Source organism: Monodelphis domestica, chromosome 1 (assembly GCF_027887165.1).
Source record: "Monodelphis domestica isolate mMonDom1 chromosome 1, mMonDom1.pri, whole genome shotgun sequence".
NCBI classification, from domain to species: domain Eukaryota; kingdom Metazoa; phylum Chordata; class Mammalia; order Didelphimorphia; family Didelphidae; genus Monodelphis; species Monodelphis domestica.
The window spans coordinates 111,380,140-111,408,123 of NC_077227.1; the positions used below are offsets into that span (position 1 = coordinate 111,380,140).

General features: G+C 41.0%; 1 long non-coding RNA gene across 3 annotated transcripts; it reads right to left on the bottom strand.

Annotated features, from left to right (window-relative positions):
- On the bottom strand, nt 1-27,984 carry LOC130455394 (uncharacterized). 3 transcript variants are annotated; one of them, XR_008913333.1, is made up of 5 exons: nt 26,251-27,984; nt 16,960-21,056; nt 15,500-15,588; nt 9,157-9,362; nt 1-6,971 (listed from the first exon to the last, which is right to left on the bottom strand). It is a non-coding gene; the product is annotated as an uncharacterized LOC130455394 (long non-coding RNA). The 3 variants fall into 3 exon arrangements; XR_008913332.1 differs by lacking the exon at nt 1-6,971 and having other exon boundaries at nt 9,046-9,362; nt 16,960-20,298; nt 20,987-21,056; XR_008913331.1 differs by lacking the exon at nt 1-6,971 and having other exon boundaries at nt 9,046-9,362.

Genomic DNA, 27,984 nt, shown 5'->3' on the forward strand with positions numbered 1-27,984 from the left:
GAGATGGCAAGAAAGAGGTGGCTTGTCCACAGTCACATAATTTAATTTAACTCAACAAATGTTTATTAAGAACCTAGTATGTGTCCGGTTCTGATGATAATACCTGACATTTCCATAACTCCAAAATTTATAAAGCATTTTATGTACATGATCTTAGCCAATGTAAAATAGGTACTATTATTATTCACATTTTATAAATAAGGAAACTGAGTCAGAGAGGTTAAGCTATATAGATTGCCTGTCTACAGTCACATAGTAAGTAAAGGAAGTAGAATTTGAACCCAGATTTTCCTGACTTTGGCTCTGGTGCCCCATTAGCAGATAATTGTGTCATCCTCACTCAAAGTAACAGACAGGACTAGCACCCAGGCTACTGATTTACTCCAAGTCCAATCCTCTCCACTCCACAACATAGAAAAATGTCCCCTAATACTATTGCCTTTTTTTTGGACCAAACTGCCTACAAATTAGGAATGTGTGCAGTTATTCTCTAAGTCTTGTAATGGGAAAGTTTGTCACTGGCCATCCAAAGCTGATTTTCATGTGACTATTCTTCTCTGGTTGCCCATTGAAGAACTGGAAAGTTAATCCCTCTCCAGCTCAGGTGGACAAGAGTTTGATGATAATATTTACAGAGCACCTTACAGTTTCAATTGCACATTACATTCACTATCGCATTTGACCCTTACAACCACCATATGAGGTATTAGAATTATGTCCATTTTACAGATTAGAAAACTGAGGTTGATGTTGATTAAGGGACTTACCTATGATCACACAGCTAATTATACAGGATTCAAACATAGGTATTCTAACTCCAAATCCAACATTTTATCCCATGGGGCTTTGTCCCTAATTCATTGGGTCTGGAGGAGAAAAAATGAAAGAAAAGAACCTGGTCCTACTCAGATTTCCTGCCACCATCAGGATAACACAGACCTGAAAATGCCCCATTAGGAAACTTTATGCTTCTAAAGGAAATCTAACTTAAAAAAAAAAGTAACTTATGGTATTTATGCTTGTTCTACTGCTTCTAAACAGCTGGGCTACAAGCATCAACAGTCGTGGTTCCCTGAGGTCGTGGGATGCAGCGGGCCAGACCAAATGGTCTTGGTGCCTATTAGGACACCATTTAATAAGCAACATCTGGCACTCCTGCAGCTTCCCTTTACCTAGGACTCTCCAAGCACTCAGCCCAACCCCTCCTAATGAAGCTCCCCAATGCAGCTTCCACTGCCAGTCCTTGTTGAGCACATAGAGCTGTTCTCTCCAAACTACCCCAGCAGCCCCCTTCCAAGGGTGACCTCGTTCCATTTAGGAAGGAAGGAAATAGCAGAGAAATACCTTTTCTGAGCCACAGTTTGAGTAACCACTCTCCAAAGTACTTTCTGCCCCCAACTTTTCCTTGTTTCCATCTTCTCTGGAGATGGATGAAAAGGCTCCTCTTTGGAAGTTGTTGGTTCATAATTTAACTGCCAAAAACACGGTTTCTGTCTCTGGCTCCTGTCTCTCTTGGGTCCCTGCTTCCCTAGTCCCTACAAGGAAGACTCCCTGATTAGGTCACATCAAACAGCCCTGACGCTGCTCATAAAACTCCAGCTATCTACGAGAATGAACAAAGACCAGAAAGACATCAAGACGTACAGAAATGGTGCACAGAATAGTATCATAGGGATAAAAGAGAACTAAGCAATCATCCGGCCCAACCTTACCATTTCCTGATGGGGACTCTGAGACCCCCAAAGGTCTTCACCTCATACACTGGGCAAATTCAGTGAATTAAATACATGAAGTATCAAACTTCTGTAGCAGGCTTGCATTGAAGAGTCATACTAGAAGAGATGCCCAAGGAGTTCTGAGTGTCATCATGCAGTTCTTTCCCCTTCCCTGCTGCACTGATCAGAAAAAGGTCCTGTGCAAGAGGTTCTGGGAAAAGCTATCATGACCAAGATGGACAGTTCAAATGGGAAGACTAGACAATAGAGAAACAAAAGTCCAAAGCAGCTGTAAGGACAGAAACGGCTGGGTAAACATAGAGGAGTCCCAGTCATCTGGGGAGCAGAGACAAGAACAAGAAGATCACATAAGGTCTGAGACTGATTCAGAATTTGGGACAACAGAAGAGTGAAAGAACCACAGCTGAATCCATGCAGAACCTGAGGCTACAAAAGGGGTTCGTGGTGGCTAGGTAGGACAGTGGGTAGAGCATTGCTCCTGGAAGGTACTAAATTTAAATCCTGCTTGAGGTGCTATGACCCTTAGGTAGGGAGAAGGGAGAATAAGCATTTATTAAGCACCTACTATGCTCTAGGCACCATGCTAAGGGTTTACAAATATTATCTCATTTGATCTTTACATGAACTCTAGGAGGAAGGTGCTATCATTATCTCAATTTTTTTTTTACAGTTGACAAAACTGGGGCAGTCAGAAACGAACTGATTTGCCCAGGATCACAGAACTAGTAAATGTCTGGATTTGAATTCAGGTATTCCTGATTCCAGACCCAGAGCACCACCTAGCTGCTTCAATTTCTTAGCTTCAATTTCCTCGTTTGTAAAGTGGGGATGACAAAATCACCTACCTCACAAAGGTGTGAGAATTAATTGAGTTAATCTATGTAAGCTTCTTTGCAAATCTGAAAGCATTAAAAAAAATGACTCCAGAGGCTGCTAGAATCTTGCCTTCTGTGGGATCCTGGGAAAGATCCCACTTTCCACCAAAGCCCTAGTTTCCATGCCTCCTTGCTGTGTGTAGATGACCCTGAATACTCTAAGGCAAAACTGACAATGAATGAATTCTTCAAGGTCTTACCCAGCTGGAAAGGCTTCGAATACCAGCCCAGAGTCCTGTCTGTCCAAGGACTTTATATCTAAGGACCAATCTGACTAGACGTGGAAAGGATAATCACTAGACTGGCAGACTTCCCAAGGCTTAGTGGAGTTGTGATAGGTATCATTGAGGGAGGCTTCCCAAACTGTACCAAGGAAGCCAAGGATCACTGAAGTGAATGAACCCTGACTTCTAAGCTATTTAAGGTCAGAGGCCATAGTTTCTCCTTGGTCACTAAACCCCCAACCCCGACTCCCAGGGGTAGAGTGCACAGGGTATAGCACACTGGATTCTCAATAAAGGCATGATCAATTATTTCATAAACATTATTATTAATGAAATGTCAAAGCAGGAATATTAGAATCATAAAATCTCATCTTAGAGCTAGAAAAGATATCAAAAGATCATCTGATGTAGCTCTTCATTATAGGCAATAGCATTAATAGGTTCAATTTTGGCAGCTAGGAGAGCATTGGATATTAGATAACTCCAAAAAAAAGCATTAACATTGAACTGCATCTCACTCCTCAGTGCCGCTCTGCCCTCTTTTCTCCAAAGGCTAAAAGAACACATAAGAACAGAATTAGGATACTCTAAATATTCCATTTAGGGATCAAGGTAGAAAATGATATTCTTGGGGGCAGCTGGGTGGCTCAGTGGATTGAAAGTCAGAGCCAGAGGTGGGAGGACCTGGGTCATTTCCTAGCTGTGTGACCCTGGGCAAGTCACTTAACCCCATTTGCCTAGCCCTTGCCCTTAGAGTTGTTACAAGATGGAAAGTAAGGGTTTAAAAAAAGGCAATTGAAAGGAGATATTTTAAAGGCATCAGATGGAACATGAATAATATATAAAATTGCTTGTCTCATGGAGGCAGGAATGGAGGGAGAGAATTTAGAACTAGGTTCTTCAAATCACATGTAAAAATTATTTGTACTTATAGTTGGAAAAAATAAAATATTTCAGCATAAAATAAAATAAAGGGTATCTCAGCATTCAGGGTAAAAAGCCAAGGTGAACTGGAGCCAACTTTAATGGGTTTTGGGGACCAATTTGTTAGGCTTTTCATTGTAAGCATTTACACCTAGGAAATCAGCAAATACTGAAAAAAAAAAAAACAGGGCTTGATTTATTGTCTTGTTGATTTTCTCTACTTAAAGTGGTGGGAAAAAATGTAAATAATACAGTTCAAACTTTAAAGTGTGCCATACTTTTAGCAGAGCCTGTTAAACATTTACTAGCAGCCCCTTGGTAATAGGTCTCCAAATACCCCAAACTGGCATCTTTACCATAACTTGACCAGGCGGTTGGTTTCAGTTCCAAAAATGATTAGTTGATTAAGGTGATGTGAGGAGGGGAGGGAGAGATGGATGAAGAAACATTGAACTGAGAAGTACCTAGTCTTGGGGGTCAACATTCCCTACACTCATTTTTCCCACACTGACCATTAGTGTTCCTCCTCAGTTGTCAGGCAGCCCTGAGTAAGTCCAACGGCGTGTCCCTGCCCAGTTCTTTGCTATACGTTGTACCTTAAGCCCTACAGAAGTTATGGTGTAACTCATTCACGAGATTCCCTCCTTCCCCTTGCCTAGAACACATACAACACAATAGCACCCAAACAGATATAATAGAAAAGTCACCAGGTACCCAGGCTTAATAGAGCTGTACCACAAAGAGAACAAGGAAATGAAGAGTCACAGCCCTGGCATCCCCAAATCCGGAACAGGCTCTGGTCCAGGTTCCCCTGCCCTTCTCCTAAAAATACAATTAGTTCTATAGTATAAGGGATGGTTTGGGAAAGCTAAGGGTACAGTGGATAGAGCATCAGATCTGAAGTTAGGAGGACCTGGGGCCAAATCTGCCCTCAGATACTTCCTAGCTGTGTGACCCTGGGCAAGTCATTTAACACTGTTTGCCTAGCCCTTACCCTTCTGACTTAGAGTTGTTAACTAAAGTCAAAAGTAAGGTGTTTTTTTTTTTAATGGGATGGTTTGAGACCACTGACTCCAGCCATCTTCACAAGGTACATGACATTTCCTTAATGATAATGTACATCAAATAATCAAGAATGTCTTTATTGAGAATCTAGTGTGCCCATCTGTGTGCACTTGACCCTTGGAAATAGAGGTTGAGGGTTTACTAGGCAAGGAGAAATGATGGGAACTGCCCTCCAATTGCTTACACTTTAGCTTAGGAGACAGGGTTCAACAGGTGCATGAGGCAGGTGCCTTTATTAGGGTTTGGGGAAGCAAGTCTGTCTTCCTGCACCACAAATCAATCACCTTGCCTTGCCAACACTGGGAACTACTGTATTTGGACTCCAGAACGAAGAGTAACTGTCTTCCGAGAGACATACTTTGTTTTTCTTTTTAACAGCAGAAAATAAAGGGGTCAAAACAGAAAAGTTGCAAAAGGGGGGGGGTGTATAAGTAGACAGCTTGCTGGTTATCAAATGTGACCCTGGAGTCATGTAATTAGAGAAGGGGTTGGGGGGAGAAATCTCATTAACTACAAAAATCATTAACAGTAGAAGAAAATAAAAGGAGGGCAGAAGGTGGAGCTGCTTAGCTGCCGAGGAAGATTGCATGGGAAGGAAGGCGGCTTCTCAGTGAAGAGTGATTTTTATGATTGCCTGAGTGTGCCCGGCTTTGTCATCCCCAAGGACTCCTACATTCTCAGCCTCCCAGAAAAAGTTTCAATGACACTTCCCTTGGAATGGAGCCTCTCCCAGTACATTCTCAGCATCTCCCCTAGTAAACCCCAAGTCAAAAGACCAAATCCTAGTCCTTGTCACCTCCCAAAACTAGCTATATAAACACAAGAATGTCTAATTCTTCTCATCTTGTTTTCTTATTTGTAAAAAGACTAAAAGATCTTGTCCAATCCTAACAGTCTATGACACTAATGCAGGGTTTCTTCACCTGGGGTCCACTGACCCAGAAGGAGTCCATGAATAGATTTCGGGGGGGGGCATAAACATGTATGGAAAAAATTACATATTTATTTTAAATAATTTCTTTTTAAAAATCCTTACCTTCTGTTTTTTTTTTATTTTTCCCATGGTTACATGATTCTTGTTGTCTCCCTCTCCTCTTCCTTCCCCCCTCCCAGAGCTGACAATTTCACTACTTACCATCTGTTTTAGAATCAATACTGTATATTTGGTTCCAAGGCAGAAGAGCCATAAGGGCTAAGTATTGGGGGTTAAGTTACTTGCCCAGGGTCACACAGCTAGGAAGTGTCTGAGACCAGATCTGACCCTAGGACCTATCATCTCTAAGCCTGGCTTTCCATCCATTGAGTCACCTAGCTGCCTCCTCAATAATTTCTACCAGAAATTTGCATTTCCTCCAAAGATTTAAAAAACATTCTAAGAGGGAATGCATACTGGACTGCCAAAGGAGTCAGTGACTCAAAAAAGGTAAAGAAGCTTTGATCAAAAGGTACCCTGGGACCTGACCCTTACCATTGTTCTTGAATATCAGGGTCTACCCGGTTCCTACTCCAGATTCCCTTTTCCCCTAAATCTATGCCTGAACCAGGCAAACATTCCTAATCTAGCCTCCAAATCCTGTGGGTATTTGTTCTGGTCCCATGGATAATTTTCCTGGAACCCCCAAACTTATATATAAATATGTGTGTGTGTGTGTATGTAAGCATGTAGGTGTGTGTATAAGCAAATGTGTATATGTGTATAATATGAATAGAGAGACACAGAGACAGAGAGCCAGAGATGGTCAAGGAAAGCTCAAAAGTGATGAGGAGGCAGGGGATAATGACCTCAGGCTACTTAGTCTTGCTGGAGTTCTGCCTCATAACACTAATGTGACTGCTACTCAGATACCTTTCTAACCACTCAAAGCCTATTTATTTGCCTGGGATTCTCCTTAGTGAAAGAGATTGATTATTTAATACGTCATCCATGCAAATGGACTTTGGGGTTCAGGTCACACATGGTACACTACTCTGCCACAAATGGGAGTTCGATTTTAATTTTTATTCATTTATTTGAGACAGTAGATAGAACACTGAGCCTGGAGTCAAGAAAATATGAGCTCAAATCCAGCCTGAGAGCATTTCACTTCATTTCTGCCTCAGGTTCCTTAGCTGTAGAATGGGGATAAAAGCGCCTGCTCCAAGGGTTGCTGTAAGGATCAAATAAGAGAATATTTGTAAAGCCTTTGACACAGGATCTGGCATTTAATAGTGTTTGTTTAATAAGTGGTTATTTTTTTCCCTTCTTCCTTCCTTCCTTCTTTCCTATCTACTTTGTAATGGTTAACACTGGGAAATATGCAAATACAAATAAGACAAGTTCTATGCCCTAAAGGAATTCATGATATCATTAGAGAGATAAGGCTTATCCTAGTATCACATAATTTGAGCCCAGGAATGGTGCCACTAGCACCTCTGGTACATGATGAACCCTTGTTTTTTGTGCCAGATAGCAGGTGTGAATCTTAAAACTGCTCAAACTCTACCTTAAAACATTTGGTTAAGGCTATTCCCATTTAAACAATGGAGGTACTTGATCAGGAATGTATTGGGAACTTTAAAATTACTCCACCCATACTTAGGCATACTTTAGGGGAAGATAAAGTTGTAAAACTCCTTAGTGAACAATGAAGGTACTTAACCCATACTTATAGTAAGGCAAAAGCCCTTAAGCTAGGTCTATTTTTAGATCTAATACAAAAGGGTACTAAGTACCTATAATGGTTAAATTAATCACTAAAAGGGCAAGCTTAGCAAAGAGATGTGAAATACTCAGAAGTTTTAGTCTACCCCAGAAGGTGATAACAAAATGTGAATTAAGAAGGTGATAACAAGATGTGAATTAAGAATGGTCAGTCCTTTGGAAAAGTCTACTGTGATTGGTAGATGTGAAAATTTAGGGGAGGTGACATAGGAGAAAATTCTCTTTAAAAGGAGCTGTCTAAACTAGTTCAGGGGGGTTCGAACTTAGTTGAGCTCAGGAGCTGAACTGGAGGGTCTCTCTGAACACTAGAGTTTTGCTTGGGACAATCTTGTGGTGAGTGATTAAAGACTGACTTGGTTTTCTCTCTTAAAAGCCTTCCTATTATTTCCTCTTACTCTGTCTCTCTCCCTTTCTTTAATTCCTTCATTTATATTAATTAAAATCTCCATAAAACCCAGCTGACTTGGGTATTTCATATTTGGGAATTTTTCCCATGGTGACCACTTATTTTTGATATAAAATCAAGAAGCTAAAAATTATCTTTACAGTTTGGGCAATTCACAGTCTTGAAACCCATATTTTCGTGGTCACAGTTTATGGTAACCACTCTTTTGTCTGTAACACTGGTAACAAAGCTGATTTAGTCTCTCAACTAGGATTGTTTTTCTTTACCTCCTAGGGATTTGGAATAGGGAAAAAACACAGGATTTTCTTCCTTTTCCCCTTTTTTCTCCTGCTTCTAGATAGCTTACAACCAAACACTATAGAGGAAACCTAGTATGGGAGAAGAAAGGGTAGGAAAACAGTGACAATGAAGTTGGCATGGTATCTCCCACCCTTCTACAGTTTTATGTTCATCCCCCAAGTCTGGCATTCACTCCTTCCTCATCTCCATTTTTTCTGATTCCTTATCATCTTCCTTCCTTCAGGGTTCAGCCTCATTGCACTTTAACTGTGTATCCTTCCCCAATCCTTGTTGTTAGCATCCCCCTCCTTCCTCAAAAATCCTTAGAACATTGTATGAGCCCTCTTTCACTCTGGTTTGTACAATATCTGTCTGTATATATGCCATATCAACTACTCTATAGGATGTAAAACCCCTTGAAGGCAGGAATTGTTACAGTTTTGGTCTTGTATTTCTTGCACATAGGACAAATGCTTTACACAGAGCAAGCATGTAATTAATTAATTGCTTGAATTTAATTGAAGCATAATAGGGAGACTGATCAGTGAGGGTCCAGTCCTTATAACATGCTCAGATTTGCCTTTCCTGACCAGTCCAACCAAAATGAAGGCTTAGTTCTCCCACTGCATAAGGGCCTAGGTAATGTTTTTATAACAAGTGGGTCCTGGCCTTTCTCCTACAGTTAGGTCACTCCATCTACCCCTTTGTGCGTGGTTCTATGGGTTAGAGCATCTCTCCTCTGATTGGCTCAAGCCCTGACTGGCTATATACTCTCCATTGTTACAGGGCCAATAAACTAGCATCCCAGTTCCACATAACCACACAACATCAATTAGGTGTACAAAGAGATATTTACTCTAAAGCCCTAGCAAGGAAAAATGTACAAATGTTCCCCCTCCTCCTCCTCAACACCTCCTAGAGAGGGGTGTGCTCTCCCTTGTACCACCTTGGTCTCTGGGGGAGTGGCTCGAAACTTGGTTCAGTTCCTATGGAGCATTGATCCCATCAAGTTCCCATCAAATGTGGCATGACTGCCAGATGAATTCTAGACTCAGATTCTGCTGGCCTGGTTCCAAAAGGTCACTCTTTGCTATGATACTTGGCATAAACCCAAGCTCTGGGATCCCAGAGCACCCTCATGATGATCTTCACCTAGAATGGAAAAGAACAAACGTAAAGGCCAAAGACCAATGCCTGTTTTCTTGGGGCCACATGGCCTCAGAAGGACCTAAAGTCCCCTCTCATCAGAATATGGTCTCACTCCTCCAAAAGTTACTTTTCTAGTCATTAATTAAAGGTGTAGGAGGTGGGCATCCTTCAAATATCTCACTCTCCTTCAAGCACTGTAATTTTGAGCAGACTTTACCCAAATCCATTGGATATATCTTAACAAAATCTTTTTCTAACAACCCCACTTCTCATTGAGAAAGTCTTCCCTTTCCCAGTCCTCAATGCTATCTCTCCCTCTTTTAGACTTCTTTCTTGGATCTTTCCACCATTCTCTGGCTCTTGGAAGTTTCTCTCTGTCTGCTTCTCTGTCTCTGTCTCTCTCTGTCTACCTGTCTCTGTCTGTCTCTCTGTTTCTTTCCATTGCCTGTATCTTTCAGGTTGTTTGTCTGCCTTCTCTCTCTCTAAGACTACGATGGCCTTTTTTGAGACTAGGACTCCATACTTCCCACTACAAGACACTGATTAATTTACTTACAAATTAACCTATTCTCTTTCCAATCCCATATATCTTTGTGACCCTGTCTTTGCCCCTCACTAATTGACCAAGCTGAATGAACCAACACCACATGAAGTCAATAAATACTGGAGACCTTTTCTTGTTCCCACCAAGAGATCCACATCCCTGCTTTAGACTAGATGCTTCTTTAGTAATATATTGTTTAATACCTTTCTCCTCCCAGATTCTATCAAATAGAGTTGCTTTATTTGGTTTTCTGAACTTTTTCTTTTTTTTAAAGAGAAGGTTCAATGGGGAAGGAAGAGTGCATGAACAATACAAAAACAAAAAGGCTTAAAAAACCTTTTTTTAAAAATAATATGTATTTTACCCTAATTAAATTTTTTAAATGAATGTGATATCATAATATCATCATTTGATGGTTTGATATCATAATATCAACATTCTCACTCCAATAATAATTGGACTGGGTAATTTCATAGCATACACATATATGAAAAATTAAATAACACAAGATGCAAGTTCCCAATGAATGGCATAGATAGAATTCAGTGAGCTGAAGTAGTCAAGAAAATCCCGGATACTATGAGGGAATAAGGGTAGGAGGTAGGGGTAGAGATGGACAATCTGGTTGTATCTTGTACCACCAGGATCTGTGCCTCAGTTTTGTGTATTGAATCCAGGTATCAATACATGGCACTCCCCCAAGACTGGTGACAATCCCTCCTCACCTTTTCCTTCTGTATGATCTTTGTCCATGCCTTTCTGGAAAGTGTCCAGAGAAGTCCTGCCCAGAGGACCATCTGTGGCCTTCCTCTGACTCTATTATAATTTATGTTGGCCAGTGCAGCATCCCAACTACCATCTCTCACTCTTGGTAAAGGACTATCACTTTCCTTTCTTTTCCACTTCTATATGATGTCCTTAATCCTGTTTCTAATACCCAAAGGATCATAGATTTAGGAGGGAAGGAAAAAAGAATGTATTAAGTACCTACTATGTGCCAGGTACTGCACTAAGTACTTTACAGGTATTGTTTCATTTAACCCTTTCAACAACCCTGACTGTTATTATCCCCATTTTACATATGAGGAAATTGAAGAAAACAGAGGTTAAGTGACTTGCCCAGGGTTGCCCAGTTAGAAAGAGTTTTGAGGTCATATTTTAACTCAGATATCTATCTACTGTGCCACCTAGCTGCCTCTAGAGCTGGAAGGGACTTTATGGGCTAACACATGAGGAACATCTAACTGAGTCTCAGAGAGGTCAAGTAATTTGCTGAGGATGACACAGCTTATAAATGTCAGAGGCAGGATTTGAACTTAAGTCTTCCTATCTATAAGTCCAGCACTCTGTCTACAGCACTACACTAGCTTTCTCACCAGTTTGAAAATCATCATTGTTAATGTGCTACAGCCTGCTTGTTCACCATGTAACTTTTCATTCTCCTTTAGGTCAACTGCAATTTTGATTCTCCTGAGATTGCACTGCTCTATCATTTGCAGTCATGTAGCATCATGGTAAGGATGTTTGTTTTTAAAGGATGATATTTTGTAACAGCATGTGGTCTGGGAGCATCTAAAAAACTGCATCCTCAGATGCAAACCTAGTTCTGGTCTGATCCAGCTTCAGATTTTAGGGCCTTTCTTGGAGAGAAAGAGACAGTGAGAAGGAAAGAGAGACAGAGACAGAGACAGAGACAGATAGAGACAGTGGGACAGGGGAAGAGAAAGGGAAGATGTGGTGTAAAAAATGGATTTGAACTCTGGACTCCAATCCCCAGAATCCTTTGCTCCACTTCCCCAAATGTTTTGTAATCTTACTGAATTCTCACTTGGGCCAAGATCTAGAAGGTATTTAACCTGATTGGAAAGGCCCTTTTGGGTCTTTTGGACTTCTGTTTTGGAACAGAGGTGGCTTTTTTCATAATGTAGTTGTAAACCTCATAAAATATAATACTCCTTGCAGAGAGAAACTAATTTCTACCTGCCTCAGTTTCCCCAAAATCCTAAATTTTAATCTTTACAGTGGAAAGAAAGTGGAGGACGGAGGAAAAAAAGAGAATGAAAAGAAGTGAGGAGAAGAGAGAGAAGAAGAGAGATTTGAATTAGTGGGATGGGAGGGGAGTATGTTCACTCCAGACATAAAGGATTCATGAATGAAGACACAAAAATATGTGGGCAAAATAAGAATGAAGGGAAAGGCAGAATCTAATTTGGATAAACTCTGGATTTTATAAAGGGTAGTAGAGTGAGATAATTGGCTGGAAAAGTTCCTTGGAGACAGAGACCGGAAAGGCTTGAATGCCAGGATGAGAAACATATTTTATTTTAGGAAGTCAAAAGTGTAAGGAACAGGATGAAGGAGGTTGGAAGCAGCAAGAATTCTGACCACAATAGTGAAAGAAAAAAGCCTGGGAAGGCCCTTCTGGGCAAAGATCTGGGCTTTATGGTGAGCAAAGAAATCAAAGGCCCAAAGTTTGAAGCCTGAGACCCTGATCATCAATTCTGACAGATTTTTAAAGTCCGAAAAGAGGAAGTTACAGAGGGGGTAGGGGAGACTTACTTTGGTCACCTTGACAGGGGCATAGTAAACCCAACCCCCATTACTGAGAAATCTTCAACCCCCCTCAGTGCTTGCTGCCTTCCTACCTGAAACAGTTTGATATAAAAAATGGCATAATCTACAAACTTGTGATTAATGTGGTAACACACTTCTATAACACACACTTAAAGCTATTACTCAGATACTAGCCTGGGACTACATTCACAATCTAGTTACATACACAGACTTTTGCCTCAGATTATAATCTTGCCAAAAATCACACAATTTCAAGATATCGAAATAAAGGGATTCTGAAACTAATACAAATGAGGGAAGGTTTAATTACATTTCCTTCTCATAATAGTTATGACAATAATAGGAGGCAGCTGGGTGGCTCAGTGGCTACAGTGGTGGACCTGGAGTTAGGAAAACTTGAATTCAAATTTGACTTCAAATATTTACTAGCTATATGACCTTAAGCAAGTCACTTAGCTTCTATTTGTCTTAATCATCTAGAGAAGAAAAAAAACAGCAAATCACTCCAATATCTTTGCCAAGAAATCCCAATGGACAGTATGGTCCAGAAGGTCATAAAGTGTTGAACACAATGATTAACAACAAAATTAAAATCACAATAATCCAGACCACAGGTGCTGAAGGCTTGAACTGAGAGCAGATGTATTTATAATGAATAAATGCTATCAGTGAATAAAAAGAAGAGAAACTCACGAGATACTAGGGAGGCAGAATCAAAAATGCTCGGCAACTAACTGGATGTCAGGAAACAGGGAGAGTCACCAATAACACTGAGCTCCACCATTCCTACTGCCACCAGCCTAATTCTGAATCTCTTTGCCATTCACCTGACCTATTGTCCAGACTTCTAACTTCCAGTTCTCTTCCCTCTTTCCAATCCATCCTGCAAAATGCTATCTGATAAACTGGTCTTCCTGGTGTACTGGTAAGATCATATCATCCCACTACTCAAAAACCTTCAATGGTCCCTTTTCCTCCACCAAACCAAAGTTCAACCTGCTTAAGCCTGGCCTTATTTCCCACAGTTTCACTTTATTTATTCTATATTCTAGCTAAATTGAATTTCTCACCACCTCCTAACACCTATAACTTTCCTATCTCCATACCTCTTTTCTCACTATTCCCTACAATGTTTTCCAGGAATACTAATCCTTACTCTCCAATCTCTACTTGTTGATTTTATACTCCCCCCTTAAAGACGTAGCTCAGATGCCATCTACTCCATGAAGCCTTCTCTGAATCCTCCTTATTCCCAATTATAAGAATTTTCCCCTCATCTAATTTCATGGAACTTTATGCTAAATTTAACATATTCTAATTTGTATCATATTTAGCAGTATAGATGTACCTCCTGGTACTAAAAACTAAGGTCAATTAGGGCAGAATAGATTACACATAGTAGGTGCATAAAATAACGATGCTCCAGAGTATTTATCAGGAGGGGACCCAACCTTCCTCTCTCCTCCATCACATGCACAAACACACAGAGCTCTTCAGACACATGCACTGATGTTGAGCTTGAGTGGCAGGTCAGAGGGAACACCAGATTTGAGTCAGGGAGGAAGTTTTGTTCCTGCATAAAAAGAACAGGGGCCATTGCCAAAGCAGCAGGAATGCAGGGACATTTTTACCACCTGTAAAGGGGGCCAGGACCTCAGTGATCTTTGCCTTTTACATACATAATAGCACTAGTAGGATGAACCCTACCCCCGGCTGCTGAAGGAAGCTCTCTCTCCTCTAGGTTCAGGAGGAAGTTTCATGTGGCTCTGGAGTTATCAACACATCAAGGAGTCCAGACTGCATCATTAGATTAACTTTCGCATAACAGAATTCAGAGAATCTAAATAAGTCCTTACTACTAGATAAGGTGGAGCCAAAACAGAGCTATCAGATTCTCCTGGCTGCAGAGAAGGGCAATCAACCTATAACTAGGGTGGGAAGCTGCCTGGGAAACTCTGTGCCCAACAGATTGTTCAGGGACTTTATTCCTACCATCAGGCCAAAAACTCAGGGTGCAGGATGCAGGTCTCTTGAATTCAGACAAGGGATATGGGGCAGGGGGAGGGCACTCAAGGGAGGGAAAGGAATAACTTTCTCCCAGTAGAATGAGGCAGAGGGCAGGGACCCTATCTCCTTCTTCAGAGTGGGAAGTCCCTAGAGAACTCTGACTTTACTGTCCATTTTCCTATTGCAACTAGGACATTACTCCATACACAGAAGAAACTGGTATGTGGCGTTAATGAAGCAGGAAGTGATATTTTCCAAATCTGAGGCCATAGATAAGAGTCGGGAAGATTTGAGCTCAAATCTGGCCTCAGATATCATGTGGCCCTGAGTAAGTCACTTAACCTCTGTTTGCCTCAGTTTCCCTCATTTGTAAAATGGAGATAATAATAGTATCTACCTCCCAGGACTGCTATAAGGATCCAATGAGATCATATCTATGTAGTCCTTGGCACAGTGCCTAGCACAATACCTATGTAAATTATATAAATGTTAGCTTTTATTATGATAGTTTTTGGTGTTCTCCTCAATCCAACTTCTTTATGCTTCTGCCTAACTTCTTTCAGGCTCAGAGCCTATGTTAACCAATATAGATTTATTTTCGATTGAGAATCAAGGTACTCATTTATTTTGGATTTTTACCTACTCCTACTCCTTCTACTCCTACTACTCCTATTGACTGTAAAAAATCAAGATGATGATTTCAATTTTCCCACAATGCATCTTGAAACCTCTGAATACTTTCAAAGGTCCCATTCTGGCCTTGGCCTTACATGCCTGATAGAAAAATAGAGTCTCTAAAATGCTAAGAAACACTGTCAGTGCCCACTACCTAGCAGGTAATGATACAATGCCTCCCCCACACACACACACCAAACATACATGCAGACACATCAAACATAAATATTCACAAACAATCCACAATTATGGGGAGATACAATACAAATACACACACCAGGATGTACACACACAGATGTTCATTCACATGCATATACATACATAAACCTACTCCACATACCTGATGAATAGAATTAAAAATCTGGTTTTGCTTTCTTCCAGCAGATGCCCCCGAAGAAAACTGCTGGCATCGCAGGGTCCTGCAGCTTCCTGCAATCAGGCAGTAAAGGCTAATTAGTCAGTCTGAGCTCCATGGGGGGAAATGCTGACAAATTTAATAGGCAGCCAGTGTCTGGGCCCCCTGGGAAGCAGGCAGGCACTCATAAAGGCAGAGATGTAGCAGGTCAGAAGGCCAGAGGGGGAAGGGGGGCTGGCATTCTCCAAATCAGACTTTCTCCTCCAGCTGCTTTAGGGGTGAGGGTGGCTCTCTTTGGCACAGGGCAGGACAGCTCAGACAAATCTAAAGGTCTTCTGACATCTGCTTAGGGATTCCTGGATGATAGCTAAGCTTTCAAAGGGAAAGAATCCCCACCCCCCTCCAAAGTCCTTCTTCAGTTACAATCATCTCCACTTGGGCCATCCCTTGAGTTACAACTCATAGTTGGGCACAGCCTCCAGCTTGTCATTCTCAAAGCAGCCCAGTGGGGCCAATAGAGAGGGTACAGCACCAAGACTGGAGAGATGCTGGGCCTGGGAGATCCCAATGAGAAGTACGTGGGCATTATTAGAACCTAAATGGAATTCAGACTACTATGATAATACCTGAAATTTATAGCACCCTCTAATGTTTATGAAGTTCTTTGTATATGTTACAGGGCTGTTCAGGGGCAGCCCTGATTTGCTGGAATGAGACATCATACACTCAGTTGGGCATGTGCTCTGGTCCCTTTCAGAAAGCCATGTACCCTGCTGGGGTAACATAGGGAACAGGCTGAAAGCCAGCGGTTATTAGGAACAAGCTAGTACTTCCCTACGTCACTCCACTAGGGAGCATGACCCTCAAGAAGGGGACAAAAAGCCCATCCAGCTTCAATTCATCAAATCACAGCTTCCCCTGAAACACCCCTGCTTTGGATAAATGATCCGAGCTTCAGAAAACCAAAGCAGGTATTTCATGCATTAGCACCCTCTTTTTACTGATGAAGAAACCAAGGCTTGGAGAATTTTACCGAGTTGCCCACTGCTAGTAAATATCAGAGTTTGGATTTGAATCCAGTTCTTTCTGTCTAAGTTCTGCTTGATTGCCTCTCAATAAATTGGCCCCAAATTACCAAGAGTTCAGTCAGAATAGGGTTGTTGGTGGTAATTTTTTGTTTTTTAAACCCCAAATCATCCGGATATAGCCAGCTCTCTGTTATCCATGAGTTAATTGTTCACTGTGTGAATATCTGTTTTGAACAGAGACTTCTGAATGGAGTCTTGTGAGAAGATAATGGTAGGGAATTCCAAAGCAAACCAAAATGGTTTTCAGTGCATTTCCTCCCCATTGCTTTTGCATTAGCCAACCTTCTTCCTTTCATTAGGAAGAGAAGTGAGAGGTGGCAGCAGAGGCTTCCCTTCAATTACATGGATCTGACTTACCTATTTCAAACCAAAGCAGATTTTCCCTAAATAACATCTCACTCAGTCACTGGACTCAGCTCTCCTTATGGGAAGGCTGTGGAATCCTGTTTCTGTATTCAGTTCTTCTGCTGTCCCCTTTGTCCATGTGGTGACCTTTCCATGGATTTCTCTCTGGGAGCTCAGTTTTCCCATCTATAAAACAAGACAAGGAAGAAGGGGTGGCGGAAGGATGGGAAGCTGGTAGCCATAGAGTCCTTACCATCTCTGACATCCCAGGATCTTGTGATGCCACACTGGAAGATGACTCTCTCTTCTTTCCAGAGGGCCAAGCTATGCCCCACTGCTGACTCTTAAGTATGTGCAGTGCATCCACTTTCCTGTCTGTCCATCACCAGCCTGATTATCTCCTAAGCTATTTGCTGCCACCCTCCCAAATAAATCAAACTGCAGCCTCAGCATTGCCTGCCATCGGGGAGGATCGCTCTCCACGGTAAAGAAGGACTTGAAAATTGCTTGTGTCGGCTGGATTAAAAGAAAATAAAATCTGCACGCTATTCCCAAACAGTAATGAGTTTGACTCTACAAAATGAATTAGATATTAGACAAAATTGCCCAGCCCCAGAGGGCACTACCACAGTGGAAGGAGGGGAAAAAAGGCCTGTCCTATGCAAGCTGCCTAGGGCTCCTGGCTTACATCTGCAGCTTGTGTTCTGTCGAAAAAGCAATGTTAAGGAGCCATGTGGGGGCAACAGATGTCTTTTTTTTTCCTTTTTTTTTCTTCCTAGGCTCTTTAATGCTACTTTTGACTTAATGGGCCAACTGTGCTTCTCACACCTGGGTGGGATTCCTGGCCATTGAGCATTCCTCTGCTCAACCAGCATCTAAATTGGAAGACTCTCCCCCCATCATTTGCCCCCAATGGATGAATTCTGGGAGTAACGAAAGTGGCATAGCACCAAAGATACATTTGACCACCCACTCTCCCAGGATTCAGGATCACCAAAATATTGCAGGGGCAGAATCTAAAGATAAACCTTCTTCCGGAGGTAAAGCCCACATTTGACCTGCCACTTTCTCTGTAAACAAAGCACCTGAGCCTTGGAAACATATAATCATCAAAAGTCAAGAGCTCTCATTTTTAGAGTCAAGGGTTTTAAACCTAGATCTGCCACTTATTGGCTATTTGCCCTTCAGCAAGTCATTTTCCTCACCTGCAAAATGAGGGTTGAAATAGATAATCTCCAGCATCCCTTCCCGCTAAAGTCATGTCCCTACATTGAATAAGGAACTCTGTCATATAGATATTGACAAGGATGTAAAACAATATAGTATCATTTCATTTCTACAGCATCCTCTGGAAATGAATTATTCCACAAAAGTAAATTTTTCAGATAACTGTAGCTCATCCCTTATAAATAGTATCTTTAGTAATAATAATAATAGCTAACATACATACAGTGTTTCAAGGTTTGCAAAGTGCTTTACACACATGAATCTCTTTGAAGGAGATGAAACAGTGCCTGGGGCAAATCCAGATGTGCTAGAAATTCTGGGGTCATGAATGGAGTTCCACAGCTACCCGGCAGGGAGGTAGAAGTCAGGGAGAGGGTTAGGACTTGGGTACATCAGCCCAGAGGACAGTCCCATACCAAGTACATCTACTTAGAAAAAGAAGGATAGAAATATGCCTTGTTAACAGGAAGTGTCTCTCCTCTCACCCAGCCAATGCCAGTGCCCTGGGGCAAAGATCCATTGGCCCTGTCTTGGTTACCCAAAACATTTTCCCCCATTTTAACCATTTAGAATAAAACTATTTCCAAGTGGATTACATGTTTCACTTCTTTCTGAAAGAGAGGACACAGAATACAATTTAATTTTTTCTTGATGATTTAAGGCTCTTTATTATGAACATTAATGACAGTTGAGTCATACTCACAGGTACTCCAGAGAGACGAAAACCTGTTTGCCCTGACACTAAATATCCCCAGACTAATGAGTTTCTCTAATTTGTCTATCTTCTCCCACAGCTATTACTTGTCATTTTTTCAAATTTCTTTTTTTATGCCACAACACATTTTCTTACAAGGCCAAAAGCAGCTGTCATTGTGTTAATCGTCTCAAAATTGCTGCCTTATTTTATGTACAATTGTCTAGTGAGGCAGTTCTGCCTCCCCTGCTCAGCATATACATATTAACAGCTATTTGACACTCCAAGGTGTTTTTGTCTTATCCACAGTAGGTATTTAATTTTAATTTAATTGGGCTAAATTTCAGGTTCATGGCTATGTCATAGATAGTTGAGGTTACCAGAAGTCTGATTCCTGGATAAGTGCAAAGGATCATTGTGTGAGAGATAGTCACTGAACTCAAGGAGCTTAGACTCTAGATAGGAAACCCTAGATAGATAAGATAAGCATTTGCAAAATAAAGAAAAATCCCAGGCCATGGCTGAGATGATCAAGTGGGTTTTATCAATGCCCAATGCTACGGCAGCTCAGAGAAGGGATGATACTCTGAAGAGGACTAATGCCCATCCCTGAGCAGCATACTAACACATATAAAGTATCAATATCATATACGTGGTAGGCATAAGTAATGTATGGGACAGGAGGCAAGAAGGGGGTCATCCATCAGCCAAACGTGCCTTTAGCAAGTATCTACTTTTAGCAAGCACTAAACATTGTGAGAAGTTTAAGAAAAAGAGGAGACATGGTCCCTACTGTCCAGTCTAGTTGGGGAGATTCCCCTTATACATAAGGACCAATCAGAAAATTTCTAAGAAGGAGAGCAGTAACTAGGAATTTTTAAACCTGGGATAATGTAAAGAGGAGGATACAGCAAAGGGTGAAGGGTCAGTGGAAGCTCAGTAAAGGTGGAACCACTGAGGTAAGGAAGTACACATGGAGAAATAGCTGCTGGAGATTTGGCCACTACTGAGGGCCAGGGCTTGAGTGTAGTTTCCAGAGAGAGGAAGAATATTACCCTAGAACAAGATCAATGTCACTGAATTCTACACTGAGAGGAAATTCTTCCTAGTTAGTACTCTCTCAATGTCAGTGCTTTGAGGAAAAGTACCCGTTATACCACCCTAGTTTTGACTCTGATTAGGAACTATTGAGAGACGTGACCAGAGATACTGGTGGTAGGCCATGGGTGAAGTCCTTTTCTCAAGGCTGCTTTCAGGCACTTTAATTCAAGTCAAGGGATCTATGCTTCCCAGGTTCCCACCTTTTATCCCCTTTCCCTAAAATAAGCACAGGGCTTCATGAGCAATGTACCTCTTGAATCAGGTAATGTTCACTTGCCTTGTAGGCTTTGGACTTTCCCCCATCTTTGCCAAGATAAACTTGCAGATACCTATCAAAACAAATAGAGTCAAGGAAATGAAATAAAAGGGGGTTAGAAGGAAGGGGACAGAGATGGAAAGAGGAGGGAGAGAGAGAAAGAGAAGAGGAAAGGGAGAAAAAGAGAGAGAAAGGGAAAGAAATCATATAGTCTAGATTGTACTTTGCTATTTACAAAGTCTTTTAATATCTATTATCTAAATGGAATTCTCACAAGAACTGGTGAGGTAGGCAGGGCAAATACTATTATCCTCACTTTAGAGAGGAGGAAATGAGGCTTAGGCAGAGGTGGAATAACTTACTATGAAATAACTAAAGTTGAAGCTTGTAAGCAGAAGAGCTACAGCCCAGGTCTCCAAAGTGACATGAAGTCTAGGGTTGTTTTCCCTGCGCCAAGCAGCCCCCAAGGCAGGGGAAGACAGTGAACTGGAAATGAACAAGTCATTTTTCTTACCCTCTCCCCTCTGATCACACTATGGACAGGACAATGAAACTGCACAGAAGGAGGCCCACTGGGTTTTCTCTTTAACACTGAAAGGGTCCAGGACTGGTGGGCCTGAGTTCTTCTCAAAGAATCAATGCAGGAAGACAGGGCTTTAGCTCCACCAAGCATAGAGTTGACTGCATCCCTTCCTGGGACCCCCCCAGAAACAGTGATCAGACAGAAAAGAGAAGCAAGCAATGATGATTTCAGCTCTCACCTCAGGGGATCAATAGCTTCAAGGCAAAGGACCATCTAGGACAGAATTCTTCCCTTTCTTCAGTCCTACCCTGAAAAGAAAAAAAAAACCATTCATCCTAGCTAGGGAATTCTAAGAAGAACCTACAGGATTTTTACAGGAGAATGGGGAACAGCAGCAACCTGAGCCCCAAGAAATCACAAGATTCTAGGATTTAGAGCTGCAAGGGACCTGGGCAGTCATCAAATCCAAATCCCTCATTTAACAGATGAAGAAAATGAGCCCCAGAAGAGCTAAGTGATTTGCCCAAGATCAGACAGGTATTAAGTATCAATGCTAGAATTCAAACTTAAATATTCTAAATCCAAACCCATAGCATTTTTCTGGCTCTGTTTTGGGGGATTTGTCCCACTTATCCTCCTACATCTACAGAGCAAAACCCAGCAAAGGATAATTCTAGGCTGTCAATCTGCCTTCAGAGTGGCCAGGACTATGAAGTGGTTACCTTCCTTATTATTTCAGCAATTGCACAAAAAGGCCATATCCGGCTCTGAGTGGGCTCCTCTGAAGCCCAGAGCCTGGAACTTATTATGATTATTCAAATGCACTGAATATCTCTCACCAGTGTCTTTTATTTAGCATCCACATTATTTATCCCTCTCTCATTAGTCTAGCTCCTTCTCTTCAATAAGAAAGCACAAGTCAAAAGGCTATTTCTGATCACTAACTGTTTTGTTGCTTATTTGTTGTTCAGACTTTTCACTCATGTTCAACTTTTTGTGACCTATTTGGGGTTTTCTTGGTAAGGATACTATTAGGACAGTCCAATTAGGTAAGTGGGAAAGGAGCCAGAGAGGAATGATGAGTCAGAGAAATCACAGGACTCTATATTAGAAGCCGGAGAAGTACGTAGTTTAATCAGGACCATTCATCCATTCAGCAACCAGTTATTAAGCACCTTGTATGTATAATGCTAGACTCTGGAGGAAGGTATAGACAAATGCTGGTCCTTTCCCTCATGCAATTTAGAGTTTAATGCAAGGTGGGGAGGAAGGAGATACTTAATCGTGAGGAAACTCCTTGTACTAATGCTTTCTCTGCATCTTTTTTTCTCAGAAAGAAAGGTGCTTGAGGCCTGGAGAGGTGACTTGTACAGGATGATACAGCCAAAATGCATTAGAGACTAAACTGAAACTGAGATTTTCCTACCTTTGAGGCTAAGTTTCTAGTTACTACACTCAACTCCATTAAAATATACTTGCCCTCCCCGCCCCACCCTCTCACCAGAAGACTTTGCTGAAAAAATAGAAGCCATTCCCCAAGAGTTCCCTCTTTGCTCTTCCTATACACATTCTCTATGTACCTCCTGATATCATTCCTCATTCTCTCCTTTACTCCAGTTTCTAATGAGGAGATGATACCTATGCTTGAAAAGGACAGCCTTCCATTCCTATTCTTAATCCCATTTCCTTATACTGATCCCTTATTCATCTTCCCCTCTTCTCTCTATACTCTCTTGGTGAGTTTATCTACTAATTGGGCTCAATTATCATCTCTGTGAAGATGATACCCAGCCCTAGTTTCCTGCTAGACCTCCAGTCTCACATAATAAGCTGCCTCTTAGACATTTTAAGTGGGATGTCCCCAAAACATCTCAAACTCAACATATTTAAGACCTAGTTAACCTTATTCCCAATGATGCTCTTTTTATCAAAGACATAGCCATCTTTCCAGACACTCAGCTATGAAGTTTCAAAGTTATCTTCTAATCCTCACTCTCCCTCATCCTACACACCAAATCAATCACCAAACTAGTTGCTTCTATCTCTCCAACATCTCTCATATCCATCCCCTTCTTTCAAATTATGTGATCAAACCCACCTCATTCAAGCTCTTATCACTTGTAATACTATAATAATCTATTATTTGGCCCCCTTCTTCAAATATCCTCTCTAATCCATTCTATAATCCACCTGTCACACTATTCTCTCCTAATTTTCCTCCTACCTATCTAACTACTCTTTCCTCTTTTGCTAGATCTTTATCCAGGTCAGGACTGCTAACTGTGGGTGTCCCATAGTGATTTGTCTGGATCCCTCTTCTCTTCTCTTTCTATACTATCTTGCTTGGTAATTTTATCAGCTTTCATCAGTTCAGTTACCATCTCTATACAAATGATTCTCAGATTTATTTATCCAACTCTAATTTTCTCCTGACCTCCAAGGTCACCTCATCAATTGCCTGCCTGCTGGACATCTTGAACTGAATATCTCTTAGGCATCTCAAACTCAATATGCTCAAATAGAACTCATTATCTTTCCCCAAAAACCCTTCCGTCTTATGAACTTCCCTATTGCTCAGGTTTATAACCTCAATATTATCCTCAACTCCTTATTTTCACTCATTCTCCATATCCATTCTGCTGTCGACTCTTGCTCTTTCTTCCTTTACAACTCTTATACATGCTTTCTTGTCAATCACAGCATCAACAGTATGGTGCAGACCATAATTGACTTACATCTGAACTATTGAAATAACCTACTGGTAGGTATCTCTGTCTCCAGTCTCTTTCCATAGCAGTTCATTTTCCAGCTGCCAAAGTGATTTTCCTAAGCCATTCCCCAACTGATAAATGGTCAAGTCATATGAACAGGCAGGTTTTTTTCCCCCAGGGGAAGAAAGTCAAGCTATCAATAGTCATTTGAAAAAATGCTCTGAAAATACTATTAGAGAAATGCACATTTGAATACTCGCAGGAACCACCCTATACTCATCAGATCAACTAAAGGAAAATGACAAATGTTGAAGGGGCTATGGGAAAATAGATACATTAATATACTATTAGTGGGAACTCTGAACTAGCACAACCATTTTGGAAAGCAATTTGGAACCATTCCCAAAAAACTTTTAAACTTTTTAGGCATACTCTTTGACCCAATAATACCAATACTAAGGCTATACCCCAAAGAGGTCAAAGAGGGAAATGATCTATATGGACAAAAACATTTATAGCCAATTCTTTTTGTGTTGGCAAAGAATTGGACACTGAAGGGATGTCCATCAATTGAGGAATGGCTGAAAAAGTTATGTTATATGAATGTGAGGAAATATTATTGTGCTATAAGAAATAATGAAGGGGACTGTTTCAAAAAAAAACACAAGAAAACTTATTTCAACTATTGCAAAGTGAAGTAAGCAAAACCAGAACAATTTATTCCATAATGGCAATATTATAAAGATAATCAACCATGGAAAAACTTAACAACCCTGATCTAGATATAAGCTATATCTGAGTTATAGTCTGATTTTTTAAAAGGAAATCCTGGGCAGGAGCAAAAGAAGTCAAAGAGAGATGATTTGGGGGTACACCCCTGACTTTGGATGCAGTCTGTATAAATAAGCCCAGAGACTGAGAAATGGCATTACGGATTATGAAAGTACATTTTCCCCCAATAAATAAATTCACTCAATAAATATAAATTTCTATTACAAGGGATTATTCTTTGTTTTGTTATCTCTAACCCCTGATCCAGTATCTGGAACATACTAGGTACTTAATAGATATTTGCTCAATTGTCTTGAATGGAAAATAAGATTCAGGCAACCAACCAACCAACTATCCTACATTCAATGGAAGTTATCAGATAGGGGTGATTTGGCTAAAGATTCAAGAATATGGGCAGATCTATTACTATTCTGTGCTTAAATATAAGCATTCTGACCTTGAGAGGGTGATCACATGTAGAGAAACAATGTTTGGCACATAGCAGGCACTTAAGGTTGATTGAACAAATGAAAAAGATTGGAAAGTTAAAAGAAAATCAAATTGTTGGCAGCTAGGTGGTACAGTAGATAGAGTACCAGCCCTGAAGTCAGGAGGACCTGAATTCAAATCCATCTTCAGGCACTTTTTAGCCATGTGGCCCTGGGTAAATCACTTAACCCTATGTGCTTCAAAAATTCCTCATCTGTTAAATGAGCAAGAAAAGAAAATAGCAAACTATTCAGTATCTTTGCCAAGAAAATTCCAAATGGAGTCATGAAGTGTCAGGTAACAATTGAAAAATGACTCAACCACAACAACAAACTGTTGAACCAAGTGCCACATCATTGCCAAGTTGATCTTTGGAGAAGAGCCTTCTATGCCTCCTCTCTCTAAAAGCTTCTTTTCTTTAAAGGAAACCATTCCGCAAAAATATGTTATAGAATTGCTGCTAATGAGGGAGTAGAGTCAAGTATTGTGTCATGAAGAAATCTCTACTTTGTTCACAGCACAAAGGACTGAGGCATACATTAGAGATAATTCAATTCAAGGAAGCAGCTAGGTGACTCTGGATAAAGCACTAGAAGTGGAGTCAGGAAGAATTGGATTCAAATTCAGTCTCAGACATTTACTAGCTATGTGACCCTGTTCAAGTCACTTAGCCTCTTTTTGCCTAATCCACTGGGAAAGGAAATGGCAAACCAGTCCAATATGAAAATCTTATGAACTGTATGGTCCATGGGGTCAGGAAGAGTTAGACACAACCAAACAATTGAACAGCAACAACAAATTCAACAGAGGAAAGGCATTTGCATTAAGGGGAGCCAGGAAAGGCTTGTCATAGCAGACAGGATTTTGGCTGAGACTAGAAGGAAGTCTGAGAAACAAGGTCGAGATAAGGAAAGAGCATTTACAGACATAAATTCAGGCAGAGAAAAAACCTGGAACCTGGAGATGGACTGGAAATCAAAGCCAATGGATCACAGAGTGCTTGGGGGTAAAGGGTGGAGTTGGGGTAAGGTATACAAAGAATGAAAAGATGAGAGAAATCCAGCTTATGAAGAGCCTTGAATGTCAAAGAGAAGGTGCATATTGGATCTTGGAGATGAGAAGGGGCAACTTAAATTTTAAAAACTCTTGAAAGGCCAAAGAAGGAACTACTACTATGGAACTGGTGGTGTTGTTCATGGTGCTGAATGTTCATTTCAAACTGGAAAATGGATAGCTCTTGTCAAAGGGAGTGGAGTCTCTGACTGGGGCCAGAGAAGCAGTAAATTCAAAAACCAAAGGAAAGAAGAAAAATCTTAAAACAGGAGGGATGAAGGAAAAACCAACAATGGCAACAAGACTTGTAAAAGAGCAGCATAATTCTAGAGATTAAAAAAAATTAAAACGTGGGGAGCAGGAAGAACAGGGAAAATGTCATCAGTCTCTCCTGTGATTTATTACTATGCCATCCAAAGCACTGAAGGAATTTACAACCTTAGAACCAGCTCACCTACCCCACATTGTGTGTACTTACTTTCCACTTTCTCCACAAAGCTCTGGTCCTTTTCAAATCTTCCTCAATTGTCTTCCCATTCTCTATGTTCTCTTTAGACAACATTGAATAGAAAAATGAAAGCAGTTTTATAATATGAATGTTTCCCCATGTATGGATGAAGATTATATCTGGAGAGATTAGATTACTTGCTCAAAGTGACACATCTAAAAATTAATTAATAAAAAAAATTTAAGTCACAACAATTCCAAAGGGGAATTTGAACCCAGGTCCCCTGCTTCCAAAAAGAAATATTTTCCTCCCACTGTGCTGAGTTCCTTTAGAAAATCCATGCAGAAAATATTCTGAAACAAAGTTCACAAAGGCTTGCAGGAAGAGTTAATAAACATGGTTTGGGGTAGATTAAATCAAAGTAAAATGAAATGAAAGTTAAGTAAAATCATGAAAGAGAAACAAAAGAAATGGTAACACTTTCTGAGGTCCCCTTTCTGAGAATGCCCTTGACCTCTTACCCTGGCCATAAGAACAGTCAAACATGCCACATCTCTTTTCAATGTGATTTCTCATACAACACATTCAGTCAGAAACCAAACAGAAAAATCAAAAACCCAAACAGAAAAATCAGTGGCAAAAAGCAGAGGGATGATGCTAGATCCTCCTCCCTAATGCCCGAATGAAAGGAGAGCAAGAACAAAGATAATTCAGAGCATCTGACCTACCAGTGGCATTTAGGGAGATCACCTGGGTCTGGAAAGTCATTTTTCCAGAGAGAATATGAAGATCTTACCCTTTCAGTGTATTCCCACCAGGGCTGCCAGCAATCCAGATACCGTGAGGAGGTAGAAAGGACAGAATGGTGGCTTGGGGAAGCTCCAAACATGGCAGACTCCAAGATGCGGGAGAGGCGGGGGGTGGTAGTACTCAACTTAGTGTTGCTCCTGATATCTGTATCAGGTTCTCCCAGAGAGATTTCAGGAGGTAGTCTCAGATATGGCCTCGTTAACTGGGAGACAAGGACAAGACACTTTTCATTTCATCCCCAGAGCAGTCCAGGAATGTGATTCAAGAAGCTAGGTGGTACAATGGATGGAGCACAGGACATGCAATCAGGAAAAATGGAGTTAAAAATTCTGCCTCTGTATTGGACAAATTGCTTAACCTCAATCAGATTATGATTCTTCATCTACAAAATAAGGTGATGCCGTGGATAAGATGCCAGACTTGGAGTCAGAAAGAGTCATCTACTTGAGTTCTTATCTTGCCTCAGATACTTACTGGCTATGGGACCCTGGGAAATTCACTAAATCCTATTTGCCTCAGTTTCCTCATATATAAAATCAGCTGAGGAAGGAAATGGCAAAGGGTCAGCTAAATGTCTTATTGAATAGTCAACCTAGAGACAGGAGGTCCTGGGATCAAATCTGGCCTCAGACATTTCCTAGTTGTGTGACCCTGGGCAAATCACTGAGCCCCAATTGCCTAGCCCTTACCATCCTTCTATCTTGGAACTGATACTTAGCATCTATGCTAAGACTGAAAGGAAGAGAAAGGAAGGAAGGAAGGAAGGAAGGAAGGAAGGAAGGAAGGAAGGAAGGAAGGAAGGAAGGAAGGAAGGAAGGAAGGAAGGAAGGAAGGAAGGAAGGAAGGAAGGAAGGAAGGAAGGAAGGAAGGAAGGAAGGAAGGAAGGAAGAATGAGAGGAAGAAAGAATGAGAGGAAGAAAGAATGAGAGAAAGAAAGAATGAAAAAGAGGAAGA